Raw genomic sequence first — 14999 nt, 5'->3', positions numbered from 1 at the left:
ACATCAATTAAAGAAACATAATAAAAGGTCAATGAAACAAAATCATCCTAGTGTTTGCAGGTCCAAGCACCCACTGGGGATTTAGCTCTCCATGGAGCAATATGCAATCACAATGAGATCGAATCTAAAAGCATGTAATCCATAAGTAAAACCTAATCGTAATCCGTATTGACGGTCTTGTGGAGTCACCTCGTCTTCTCCAAGGGTTCCCTCGTCAAGCCTAGGGCACACCTCACCGAATCGATGCTGACGAAAGTACCCCCGATAACTATCTTCTGAAGGAATGCGGTGTCAAAGGCCGTAGAACCACTCCAAAGACCTAGCCAACACCTTTTCCAAATCCTAACTGCGAGCGCCTCTAAAGATCAGTAAAAGATGAGAAAAAGATAGGAAGAGATTCCTTCAAAATGTCAAAAATCACAGTATTAATAGTCGCTGGAATTTGGTATCCATGAAAAGCGTGAGGAATTTCCCGAAGTTGATTTCCTACAAGCTGTAAACATTAACTGCTACAGTGATTTTCGGTAGAATTAGTTGCTACAGTACTTTACCAAAAATACTATTAAATCCACACTTATCATCGAGTTCACATGAATGGGCACACATCCATGCGGTAGATTGCGTTGTGTCTTCAATAAAATCATATTGACGAAGATCTTGCTAGTATTGCACAAGTTGGAACACATGAGTGTGACTGCCTTTGTTCCCCTCCAAATTGTATATTCGCTCAAGCACAATGAAGGTTGGCACACACCTTTTCTTTTCAGAGAAATTAAAACAAGAAACAAACTAAAATAGTCCCTTTAAACGTGAAAATTGAGTTTCCAGAAGGTTTAGATGAGTGAGTAGTGCACTAAGTGTCAATCGGGCAAAAAGTTCCTAAAAATTAAAAAAACAAACTAGAGCATGAGAACATTCAATGTTAAAAATTTTCCTAAACTCAAGAATACAACTATTACAAATAAGGTGAACCTCTATTGACTACATGAGCATAAACATTAAATGCATAAGTATAGAACATGTGTAATGTGAACTCCCCCCCTCTCCCTCCCCTCTTAACACTTAAGATTTACGTTGCCCTCAATGTTCACATACAAGCACAATAAAGAAGTATAACAATCAAAAACATGTGTGGAGATGGGAAACTAAATCAATACTTCCATGAACGCCCAATGGTATGTTTGATGGAGCTTTATTCATTGAGAGTTGAGTTCCAACGGGTTATGGAGCACACACAGCCATGTGAATGTCACATTGACCGTGCCAATAACTATTCCTCAAATTCCAGACAGACAAGACCATCTGCACGTATACACAAGGGAGTTCAGTGAAGCTCAACAAAAATAAAATAACTCGAGTCTATAAAGAAATGAAAATGAAATACAACTCAAAACAACTAAAAAAAAAAGATAAACTCAGAAGGAAGATCCTTTCTGAGGAGTACAAGTCCAAAATAAGTTGCAGATATAAAAATACAAAAAACATAAAGACAAACAAAGGTAAAGACACCTCAAGCATCAATGTCCTGCTCGGTCGGCTCTATTGCTGCTATGGGTGGATCAACTAGTGCTAGTGGTGGTGGTGATGTAGCTGGTGGTGCTGGGGATGCTGGAGGAATCCGGGGTCTCCTCACAAATGGGGAGGTCGCGTCTCGCTCTAGGATCGACTATAGTGTTCGAGACACGTCATTACCTCTGCATGGTTCGCCGCTTATATCACATGAACCTCAGCTAGATCTGCTTGTAGTACCCCTACAGCACTATTGAGCCTCTCAAAATGATCATGGGCTTGAGAAGGAGAAAAGATCTACACTGGTGGTAGCTCCTGTGTTGTAGGGGGTACATCGGTCTCCATATGCTCCTGATGCGGCTCCTGCATAGGCTGAGATCCCTCGGCTGCAACTTTCCTCTTCCTTTGCCATCTCTGATGGGGGAATGACTATCACGTAGACACTCGGCCTATACCTGTGCACCATCCCCATCAATCTCATCGTCTCTATACCAATGGGAGATGGAAAGACCATCTTCTCGACCCCTTAAATAGCGTCCATCAGACCCATGCCCATGATAAGTCTGGTAATGTATGGGCCCGAGAAAATCAACCCGACACTGACTTACTGGCCTTGGTGTTGTAAATATTCGGCTAAAATGTGTCCCAAGTGAATCGGCTCACTCTGTACCATGGAGTACAAATATAACAGTTCATGTTTGCTCAAAACTCCGGTGATGTCGCCACGGCCGTTCACTGACTTGCTCAGAATGGCATGGATATATCTATATGCTGGCCGAGAAAGGCATGTGGCCTTGGACACCTCTGGCTCATACTGTCCCTGTCCACACAATGCCCTATAGGCACACTACTGCGATCAAACTACAGGTGTAGTCTTTCTGGAGCTGCTCATACTCATCTGTATCAAGAAAAGCCTCATCGTAAAGCCCCAGTCGGATAGAGAACTGAGTGACGCACATGCTATAGCATTGTCCAAATGCTCTGAACTGTATAGTATCGATGCTTGAGAAACTATTGTATGAACGATCGAAACTCGAATGAAGAAAGCACCTCTAAAGTGAGCATACGAATAGATAGCTCTCTAATCGACAGTAATCTACAATAGCCACCAACTGATAGGAGCTTATCAACCTCCTCAATCACCTCATCTCCTCACTAGATCTCTCTAAGTGCACTCAAGTCCAAGAAACGTAACTACCCAAACTTAAGCTTCCATAGACGCTCGAACTGAACCTAGTGTTTGGGGATGGCAAACACTAACTGCTCTAGTTCAGGAGACGACTCACGTGGATATTTGTCAGCCTATTTCTTTGTTCCGGGGAATATATCTGCAAGAATTAAAAATGAATCGCTCAAATAAGCTCAAGAATACAACTCGGCAGAAATCCACAAGCTCGTGTGGATCTTTGAGGTGTGAAAGCCTCATGACCAAGATGCAAAAATCCCAAAAATACATCAATAATTCATTCTAAATTATTTCTGAAAAGCAAACACCAATCATTTAAACATGAAATTGATTCAAAATCACTAGAATAATCGAAAGAAATAAAGATCGGGTGAAGGAAAAAAAGGAAAAGAGGCTTACCGACAAAATGAGAACAAAAATCCTTGAATTTGATCGGAAAACTCAACGAAATTCATTTAAAAAGATAGTGAGAGGTCGGCAGAGTGAAGAGAGACGATCCCAAGAACTTCTTATATTGCTCATCATTTTGGTCATTTTTCAATCTTAATGGATACGGGATTCTTGGCTTGTAAGGTGGGGGTGCCACCTCCTTCTCTTTGGCTATCTCCTCACCCTCCATGACCTTGGGTGACTCAACATTGGTCTTCTCACTAGGGAGCCTACTCTCAACTTCACAACCACTTCTCAAAGTGATTACTTTCACATGATTTCTTGGATTGGTATTCGTATTGCATGGCAAACTCCCTTGAGGTCTTTCCGAAAAAGTAACATCAAAATTTGGCCCACTTGGTTCTCCAAGTTTTGCGATGATATGGTGTGGTTGCAAAGTATGGCTTCAACCGATTGAAATGTTGTATCCGATGATTGAATGAACTTGGTCAAAGCCTTCTCTAAATCAGTCATCCGGTTCTCCAACCCTTAAACTCGATTCTCCATGTTTGGGGCTTGTTATTATTGTTGGAAACCTGGTGGTGCTGTAGTCTTCTATTGCCCTTGATTACTGTAAGAAAGGTTTGGGTGGCTCCTCCACCCCGGATTGTAGGTATTGCTATACGGATTTCCTTAACCTCTCATTGCATTGCCTACAAAATCCACCTGTTCCACTGAAGATGTACCGCCAATAGCAATCGGCCAATCAGATGAAGCATGTCCTCCTCCACACCTAGTGCAACTCATCACGGCCGAAACTTTAGGAGAAGTTAGAGAGTCTAACTTCCTGCTCAATGACTCAACCTAGGCCGCCAATGATGTGATTGCATCAATCTCATGAAGTCTGCCTACATTCTTTCTGTCTCGTGTATTCCACTAATAACTATTCATTATCATCTCTTTAATGAGATGTCGGGCTTCTTTAGGGGTCTTACTTCCAAAGGTACCGCCTACTGCTGCATCAAGCAACTACTTTGAGCTTGGATTCAAACCATTGTAGAAAGGTTGAATAATCATCCACTCGGGCAACCCATGCTGAGGACATTTCCGCAGGAGATCCTTCAACCTATCCTATGTCTCAAAAAGAGACTCCAATTCAATTTACACAAAAGAGGATATTCATTCCTAAGCTTCAGAGATTTTCTAGGAGGAAATTATCGGGCAAGAAAATCTTCTACCATCTCTTCTACCTATGTCTCAAAAAGATTCCAAGTCTCAGCTTAAATAGTGCTGGAATCGGGCCTCCACACGGGTGTGTGGAATTTCCACACGGGTTTGTGGAATTTCCACACGCCAGTGTGAATCTCTAGGAATTGAATTTCTGGGAGCTATGAACAGTAAATGCTACAGTGATTTACTACAGTACGCTGCTACAATACTTCACCAAAATTCTCCTAAATCCACACTTTTCATCTAGGCCATATGAATGAGCACCCATTCATGTTGTAGATCGCATTGCGTCTTCAATAAAATCACATTGATGAAGATTTTGCTAGCATTGCACAAGTCAGAACACATGAGTGTGACTGCCTTTGCACCACTTCAAATTATATATTCGCTCGAGCACAATGGAGGTTGGCACAGACTCACATGTCTTTGAGCACAACTTGTGTCTTCACATTTGTTCACTTAAAGATTTAATCAAAAAAATGCATCCACGATCTACTTTTGGTTCCTTATTTCCATACTTGTCTCCACAACCCTTCATGCACAAGAGAACACAAATACACATGCATAAGCAATAAAATTTGAGAAAATTAGTGCTCAACGTAAGAAAAGAATACTTCGTATTGCTAATACACAAGCACTAATCAATGGTTCACACTCTAGAGTTAATGGTTAAAATTTTTTGTCTTAAGATGGCTTCGAACACTAGGTGTCATCCTCACTCTAGTATTTATCAATTTTTCAAAAGTTTTGTCCGATTGTTTCATGATGCACTTCACCCACTCATTACAACCTTGTATAATCAAATTTTAGTTGAAAAGAGGTCTAGTTGTATGTTGAGTTTCTGAAAAAAAAAATTGTGCATATGGAGGCAAAAAAAGCTACCAAATATGCAATATGTAGTTATTCTCATAAAGTTAGGTACTATGTATGCTTAATGATAGAAAGAGTTATCTTATAGGATGTGTGAAAGCTTCCACCTTGAGAAAAGATTGTAGAAAGAGCTACCACTTGTAAAGCGTTAAAGCCCCTTGAGTGGCTACCCTGGAAATGACTACCTCAGAGGATGTGTACAATTACTACTATTTAGATACAAATTCTTTGATAGTTAAGTAATTAATAAGTCTCTTGTATTATAAACTTCAAGTAATGAACAAGGGGGTGACATGGGTCTAGTTCTCACACTCACGTTGTTTTATTTTATTTTTTGAAATGATTATTTTCTAGAGCAATGGTTTGTGATAATTGGTGTGAAACATACATCTCCTAGATTTTAGAAGTTTGCTTTTGTACCCTCTTGTAAACCATAGACCAAGCTTGTCTATATTTCATTCTTTAGTGGAGGTAGGTTGTGTGTAGGTCATTTTACAAGAAAGAAAGCAAAGATGGAGGTATAGAGCACTTTTGGAGCCTTTATAAAAGCCACAAGGGCATTTACACATGCTCAAGAGATTTACATGGGAGTTTCAGAGTAATTTTCCATAGCTAGAAGGACACAGGGGTGGTTACAAGGCAATGTACCAACTAGTGTACATTTTCCATAAGAGGAGTACAAGATTTTAGCAAGACAACACGCCAAACACCGCACCACACAACCATGTTCCAGGCCGTGTAACCACACAACCATTTGATAGGTCATGTGCCCCAATACGAGCATCCACACAGCCTTTACATGACTATGCCTCCACATAGATAGTCACAAAGGCACTCATGCTCCCATAAATAACCCCGATAACAAGTTATTCAATGAGTCAATTTTCATTACCACTACAACAAAGTTGGCCTATAGTGACTAATTTTAGCGGAAAATTCAAAAATTTGTCATTATAAATCTCTATAACGGTCGATTTTTTTATGGTAGACATTATAAATGTGTTTTTAGTGGAAAATTTTTGAATTAGCTACTATAGACTAAAGATTATTTATTATTTTTTAACAATAGTTTTATAGCAACAAATCCATGCATTAGCCGTCTATATATATGTTAAATTTAAAAAATTTATAATTAAGGGATCTTCGCTATTTTTTTTATCATTTATTTCATTAAAAATTATTAACGAAAAAATATATTATTCCAAATTTTATGGAGAATTTTATATTTCAAAAACTTTTAACGAACATTAAATACTTTTGAAATTTTTGCTTATTTATTTATTTATTTATTTTAAATATTTTATTATTATGTATTTTATGGATAATTTTTTATTTTAGTAAGTTTGTTATGCTGTCGGCGTATAACCATTAGGCTTTAAGAAATCCCCTAAATATATTTTTTTCAATTTATTTATATTATAACGATATTCTTTTCTGTATATAAACAATGGTTTTTATCATGTGTGTGTGCTCATATTGTCTGTATTTCATTCTTTAGTTCAGTTAGGTTGTGTGAGAGTTATTTTAGAAAAAAGAAAGCAAAGATAGAGGTATGGAGCACTTTTAGAGCTTTTCTACAAGCCAGAGGGGCATTTAGACAAGCTCAGGAGATTTACATAGGAGTTTCAGAGCAATTTCCCATAGCTAGAATGGCACAAAGGTGGTTACAAGGCAATTTACCAACCGGTGTACATTTTCTATAAGAGAAGTCCAAGAATTTGGCAAGACAACGTCACACATTGCACTACACAACCATGCGACAGGCCGTGTGCCCCTATACGAGCATCCACACAGCTTGCACATGACTGTGTGGCTCCACACAGATAGTCACACACGCACTTATGCTCCCATAAAGAACCCCGACAACAAGTTATAAAAGGAGTCAGTCTTTATTGTCAATATAATAAGGTTGGCCTATAGTGACTAAATTTAGTGGCAGATTTATAAATTTGTCATTATAAATCACTATTGTGATGGATTTTTTATATTAGCCGCTATAAATGTGTTTCTAGTGGCAAATTTTTAAATTAGCTACTATAGACACAGGTTTACTTATTATTTTTTTAACAATAGTTTTTATTGCTTAAAATCTGATAAGCACAACTTATATCATGTTTTTCTTACTCCCAAGTCATACTTTTGCTTGCCTTTTAGCACATTTTTTATATATTCGGTGTTGCTCTAAGTGTTTTCCTTCATAGTAAAGGAAATTAGGGCTTAATGCAATGAGGACTAAATTCGAGGATAAAACGAGGAAGGAATGAAAGATTTTTCTAAGTGTCCAAGCCTAGCATAGGAAAAGCACGATCGTGCTTTGCCTTAATGATTACTACTATCTAAAGTTTCTTGAGTAGCTGGATAAGTAAGGGAGTGCTTCCAGGGCATGCACTACTGAGACATGGTCATGTCTGCTCCCGTGGTTTCCTCTAGAATCGCAGCTTCATTTGCTCACAGGGTAAGCATGCCCCAGATGCTCCTTCCACGGCCTGCTCAAGCGAAGCATAGGTGAAGCATGATCGTGCTTCCTCCCCATGAATATCTTTGGTTGACACTTAACTGATTCACTTAGAGCCTCTTAGAGAAGCACGGTATGAGCACAACCATGATTAGACCGTGTTGAGCCCAAAAACACCCTTTTAACTACAACTTTTAGGGTTTCTCCTCATCTTTTGTTTGGGAATTCTTTTTCTCCACCGGGGGAGCACTGATAAGTATGAAGATTAAGCTTCACCGCACCACCTAAGGGGACCAAAGTAGAGTTGGAGGGTCAAGGGAAGTAAAGTTAGCTCACCCATGAAGTTCTAAAGCACATTTGAGAAGAGATTTGTTAAGAGGGAGATCATGATTTCTTCTCCTAGTTCTCCCTTTCCTTCTTCTCATTTGTATCAAATCATGAGGGGCTAACCATTTCACAGTGCCTCAGAATGTTCAATTATGTTGTTCTTGATGCTTTGAATACTTGCTATTTTTTCCCTATGGAGTTTTAATGCATTCTTGTGTTTTTTATGTGTTTGCATAACTTATGTGGTTGATTTGTGTAGATGCTTGCATAAAATTTGACGTGTGTGGATTGCCATTGTTGCGATTACCTAGCGTAGTTGCAAAACTTGATGTGTATGAAACCCGTAGTTACACTGGCAGCCCTTGACGTAATTGAGGGTCATAGATGCAACATAGCTTTTGAGCACCCACAAGTATTTTAGAATGTACCGTGGTCGGCATTATATCCAAATCAATATCTCGAACACATAGGAAACGTCCCGAGGCATTGTTCTCTTGTTACCAAAAACTCGATCCTAGTCTACCTGTTGATTCCACCTTTATCTTGTTATTCTTTTCCAACCTTTGTAATTTTTTAAACCAATTATGTGATTTGCTATACATTGGAAGAATAATTAGTACTAAAATTTCACTCCCTGTGGTTCGACAACCCTACTCCGTGGGGGGTACCACTCTATTATTTGTAACGATCCGTGCACTTACGGAGAGTACGTCAAAATCCATGCATTATCCGCTATATATATATATATATATTAAATTTAAAAAATTTATATTTCAAGTATCTCCACTATTTTTTTTATCATTTATTTAATTAAAAATTATTAACAAAAAAATCTATTATACCAAATTTTATGGGTGATTTTTATTTCAGAAAATTTTAACAAACTTTAAATACTTTTTAAATTTTTATTTATTTATTTATTTTAAATATTTTACTATCCTGAATTTTATGGATAATTTTTTATTTTAGTAAGTTTGTGATGTTGTCCGCACCTAGCCATTATACTTTAAAAAATCACTAAATATATTTATTTTATTTTATTTATTCATAAATAAATCATAACAACATAATAGAGCTGTCACTATAAGAAATCAAGGATAAAAGCAATGGAAATCTGCTATGGAAATATTCCATTGTTATTAGTAGATATTGTTGACGGAATTAGTGTATGATTACCATCAAACCAAGCAGCCCATATGTCATAGATATATACACACACACACATATATATATATATACTATTTCATTTAACCTCCGATATTCTATTAAGTAAAAATAAATAAATTGTTGTGGTTAGTATTTTATTTAAACAACAGTCTAACATGTCACCACACCTCTAATAGAATTAATTCATACAATTTAATTATATATTTTTTTTTTTTTAAATGTAATAATTCATAAAAATTAATTATAGATACCCCAATTTTTTATGAATAATATAATTACATCACAACCCCACCTACTCATTTTTATTTTTGCCATATATAGTTTTTGTATTTTTAAATAAAAAATTATTTATTTATATTTAGTAAAATATTTATTTATTTACTTATATTCCAATGACCAAAAAAATAAAAAGAAAGAAAAAGGAAAAGGCAGAAAGAGAAGAAGAGAGGAAGTGAGAGAGAGAGAGAGAGAGAGAGAGAGAGAGAGCAATGAGAGAAGGGAACAAGAGGGCTCTAGCTTGTTTCTCTGTTCCTTTAGGTGCTTTCTCCAACTGAGCCTTGATCTCATTGCCACATACGTTCTCCGGCAGCTCAAACCTCCGTGAGAAATCCCGTTCACTCTCTCTACTAAGTGAAGTGTGACACCGCCTCCTTCCCCTATCGCTACTCCTCTTTCGATGCCGGCGATTCCCCTCTAATGTGGAGTATGTTCACCTCGATATTTTATCTCGCCCTTTTTTGGGATCTCGCTTATAAATTTTGTATCAGATCTAGTTCATTTTGCTATTTTTTTCATCTTATTCTTTTGATACTAGTATCATGTTATTTGATCAGTGAACTAATGGAATTATTGTTGTAAATCCTTAATGATGCTAGTTGAACCTTAGATCATTGATGGTCTCTGTGTTTTTGAGTTGTTGTGAAGGATTTAGATTTTGTTTTGGATCTGGTTTGCAAATCATGAAAAATTTGTGGCGAACTGTTCATTCTTAGTTTGATTTGGCTTGGATCATAGATATGTTGATTATTTACTTGAAATTCATGTGATTTTTTCTCTATTTGAATTGTAGATAATAAAAAAAATCATCTCCCATGGTGATTTGTAAATATTTGTATTCATACATTGAATTCTTTGTTTAGATTAAATATAATTATGATTTCATCTTCAAATTGAGTTGAATTTTAAGTCGATTCACCAAATTTTTAGAAAGAAAGAATGATGTTTAAGTTAATAGTTAGCACGATATGAAAAGAATCGACTGATTAGACTTTGTAAAATGCTCTTCTTCCAAACTAGAACAAAGATGAGTAAGTGTGTAAGATGATGCTTGACCTGTCTGAAGGGCCATTTTCATAAACAAAATAATGCTTGTTTATCGTAATGCTTTTACAGCAACACGTGATAGATTACAAATAGCGGACTTAAGATTTTGTGGATCTAAAGAACAAAGCCTTGCTACATTGAGAGGGGCTCTTTCTCCAGGGTTTGTCATGTCTTTATTTAGTTCCTTTCTATTGTTGATTGAGAAAAACCATGTATGATAACTACAAAAAGATTGCAGATAAATTTACTAACAAGGCCTTTGAAGAGGTGTCAGCCCTTTTAAGTTATTTAAGAGTGTGGGGGATTGAGAAAAATATTCCTGCAGATGTACTCCTACCCCCTTCTAAAGATTATTATATGGATCTCTATTTTCAAGTGAGAGACTGTGCCATGCCCGCACCTTTTCCTTTATGGTGCATTATTTCTTGAAAATTTTCTTTTAGAAGATTATATAGCAATCTTCATTTTAGAATCAAGGACCATGCCCCTTTTATATTCTTATATAAATCCAAATGATGCATAGCAGGGCATGTGGTCATCTATTTGTATTCCTAGGAAGGAGAATGTTTGTTGTGTTGATGTCAACCTGGAGTTAGCTTGTGTTTGTGTCAGCATGAGTGTGACAATTTCATCTCAAAATTTCCCCATGTTTTCAGTCCTTATTTTTCTTAGTGTTACTTTGTTAGAAAATCTACCTTTTTAAAGGTTTGGTAACTTGTTATGGGAATATAGACTTGACTTTCCTTCTCCTTTTCCCTTTTAGCATGATTTTGAAGTTTAGATCTACAAGATGATTAGTATACTTTGTTTTTTTATGAAATGCGATAATGATGATATTGTTGGGTCATTATCTTTTATATTATCATTTAATTTTGCCATAATGCTATAAGCTATCAGTGCCTCCAGACAAAATTTGAGTTTATAAATAAAAAACCTATTTGAGATTGAGCTTTATGGGCATCGGATTAATATCTCTTGCATTTGCTTAGAGGATTAGTTGAGATCTAAAATTCATTAGAATAAAATAAAATCAGTTTAATTGTCCTTCAAAGAAATCAACGTATATGCTTGATTCTATTCCAATGTTTTTGTGTTTGAATGATTAAATTTTGCTAATAAGCTCTTAGAAAATGCTATATCTGGTTGTATACCATTAGCAAGAAGCATTGGTGCCCTCAATAACACTAGTGTATGGTCTTTCATGATTGAGACGCTATTTATCGCTTTTTCTTAAAATTCAGAATAAATCTTTATTTATATCAAGCAATTTCACAACCATAGGGATATTATAAGGATACTGAAATGGATATGCTTTATCCCTGTAAAATGATTTTAAAACCTTTTTAAAAAAAGATAAGTTCATTAAAAAAGCAAATGTTTAATTTTTTTAAAAACTAAATCTCCAGGCTGACTGTTTCAAAAAATAAAATAAAATCACCAAGCTGAGACAATTTTTTTTTTTCCTAAAATCTTTGATTTCAACTTTCTTTATTTCTTTAAATAGCTTATTGCTTTTGGAAGTTTTTCTGGAGCTGTGACAATATTTAAGCCATTACCATAGATAACAACTATAATAGGCACATAGCACTTTTATAATCTAGATTAGTAAACTGGGTTATTTTATATTATCTTTCAAAAGATATTCATTGAGGTGATTTTATCACATATGTTGAGATTGTTTTAGGGGTGGTAACTAGGTGTGGGAGGATGGGGAGGGGCCTCACCTACTTATATGTTAAGTCTTGAATGCCATTTATTATGCTTTATGCCATCTATTTGCACGTCTTTATTTGTGCCTATGATAGACCATTCTCTCTATTCAATTAAAACATAGGAATTGGGTATGAAAGAATTTGAAAATTTCTAGATTTAGCATTATATATTAATTATTGATCAGAAGTTTTAATGGTCTTTCGTAATAACATCTTAACTTGAAAATCCACCGATCTTTGGTCAAAAGAGTTCATTACTCATTCTAGAGAGAGTAAAGGTGTGTTCTTCAATATATTTTGGGTTCTTTATATCTATAGTATTATGTTCCATTTTTTTTATTTCTATAATTTTCTTTTCCCCATATTTTGTTCTTTCTTTGCTCTACTTTCTCTTTTATTCTATATTTGTTTATCGTGAAAGATATGAGTAAGTCCTAATTAGCCATGTTCCTGTGAACGTTGTGAGGTATTTATTCATATGGTCATAGCCCTTATTACTTTGCAACCATGACGCCCAAATTGCAAATTTTTTAATTAGGAATTTGGTGATTAAACAGCCATGAAGTACAACTCACCCTCCTCTATGGAAAATTTACAAGGATAATCAATGGTAAAGTTATATCTTTGGCCAAATCTAACATAAAATAGGTATGTCCAGTCACACTTACTTAAATAAGGACCAAAATATAAGTAAACAAAAATAGTTATATATATATATATATAACTCTACTTTTGTTTTAAAAGAATCTACAAGAAGTCTAAAATACTAGATGTACTCTCACATTTTTCAATTTCCTTTATAGAAAGATTGCTCTTTAAATGTAGTTGGAGATCAGCCTTGCGTTGGAAAAGATATTTCCTCATTCTTCAGTTGATAAAAGAAATTTCAGATTTGATCTCTCTGTTATCATTAAATCGATTTTCTCTTAAGTTTACTCACAACTTTCTGAAGAATTTTTACAACCTTCCACAATGTGATACAGATGTGAAAACCATATTTGTATGCTTGTCTGCTCAAAAGATGTTGGTGGGCTGCTGCAATAACGCATGGAAATTGTTGCGGAGTTGGTTGTTGCTTGCCCACAAGTGTACGTGGTTGCCAAGTAATACCTTGTGAGTGACACAGGGGTCATATTCCATGGGGCTATGGAGCTCCTATTACTCCTCCATTACTTACTTTGTAACCTTAAAACTTAAACATGGTATTTCACTCTAATACATGCAACAATGCTAAGAAATATAAGAAATAAATGAATAAATGGCACTCCCTAGTCCGAATGATGGTGAAAAAGAACAATGCCGACTGAATGACTCTTCCTCTAGCCCAAGGAATGCCGAATGTTCTTCCTCCCTTGATGATGAAGCTCTCCCCTTGAAGTTCAAGCCCTTGATCCCCTCCAAGCCTCAAGCTAACTCTCCCCAAGATGTTGTTTTTGTTTCTCCTCTCCGTCCAAAGTGTTGGCTGCCCAAGATCTCCAAAAGTCCCCAATAAATGGCCTCATAATGCTCTCTTATACTCCCGGTATACTCCCTCTCCAAACCAACCCGTATGCCCTCAAAATAGACTCAAAACACACTCAAAATGGCCTCCATACTGGTGGTATAGGACTCAAATTGGCCTCCATACTGCCGGTATACTGGCTCAATGAGCTCCTCATTGAGGCCGTTTGGGGTAGGCAAAAATGCACTCCAACTACAGTGATCAACCCGGGCTTGAAACACATTATATTCTTCTCTGGCTACAGTGATCAACCCGAGCTTTTAATCCAGGGCAACATTGAGTCCATATGCCATGGATCAATTTCTGACGTGAAAACTCTCCAAGTACTCCAGCTACAGTAATCTGCTACATTGAATATGCTATAGTACCGTAACCTGGTTTTCTTCTCTTTTTTGCCAAAATTGTATCTTCGTGTTCTCCATGGTGTTTATGTACCCTGCAAAGCAAATAACATAAGATTAAGCACAAAACGGGCATTAATCCTTATAGAAATACATGCTAAATACATCAAATATATATACTAAAATATGTACATTTTGATACTTATCAAATATAACCACACCTAAGCGTTTGCTTGTCCCCAAGCAAACAAATCATGAAGAACAAAGGACATGATAAGTGGCTAAATGTATTACCTCCGGCTCAAATAAGTACAAGACTCTTCATGCATTGGAAAATGATAACTAGATAATAAGTTACAACCATTAAGTACAACAAAAAAAGATACTGTCTCACCTCTTATATGTCTATGCTATATGTGTGAATCTTCTATCTCATCTGCCCTGAACTGGTCTAGCTTACTGACTTCAATCAGTGCAACTCCAGATGCTAATCACACCACATGCAAGAGTACTGAGTTTTAAAATGCTAAGTGCTACTTCAATAAACAAGTAAGATCCTTCTAAGTCCTGAACTTGAACTAAATCCCTTTTCTTTTTCAAAGCCTTTAGTAGGTAGTCAACAAGATCACTAAGGTTTTTATTTTCACTTCATTTCATCAAATTTTTTTTTCGTGGCCGACTAACATAGACTGCACAATGAAATCTTTCTGGAGGATGCACATGCTAGTTAGGCACAAGAGCCACCCAACTACTCGATTACAGTCTACATAGACGCATTCATGCTTCATTAGCAGAGGAATACTGACATAGACTCATTTTTTCTTTTTCTCTTTTCATTTTTTTTCTTTTTCATTCATTTTCATCATTTTTTTCACATTTTCTTTTTTCACATTCACCCTAGATCATGTCTTCAGACTACTATACATGCCACAACACTAGGGCTAGCTCAACATGACTTAGAAGTTCTTAAGAGTACATTGAAAGAAAGAACTTAGAATAGTAAAGCCAA

The 14999-nt window shown here is 36.2% G+C and overlaps 1 non-coding gene across 1 annotated transcript; it reads left to right on the top strand.

Moving 5' to 3' along the window:
• Positions 1 to 4151: 4151 nt before the first annotated feature.
• Positions 4152 to 4257, top strand: LOC120268453. Its single transcript, XR_005538946.1, has one exon. It is a non-coding gene; the product is annotated as a small nucleolar RNA R71 (small nucleolar RNA).
• The last annotated feature ends 10742 nt before the right edge of the window (positions 4258 to 14999 follow it).

The sequence above is a fragment of the Dioscorea cayenensis genome, chromosome 1 (genome assembly GCF_009730915.1).
Source record: "Dioscorea cayenensis subsp. rotundata cultivar TDr96_F1 chromosome 1, TDr96_F1_v2_PseudoChromosome.rev07_lg8_w22 25.fasta, whole genome shotgun sequence".
Lineage (NCBI taxonomy): Eukaryota > Viridiplantae > Streptophyta > Magnoliopsida > Dioscoreales > Dioscoreaceae > Dioscorea > Dioscorea cayenensis.
Note: the sequence above shows the minus strand (reverse complement) of the source record. Positions and strands in the feature narration are given on the sequence as shown.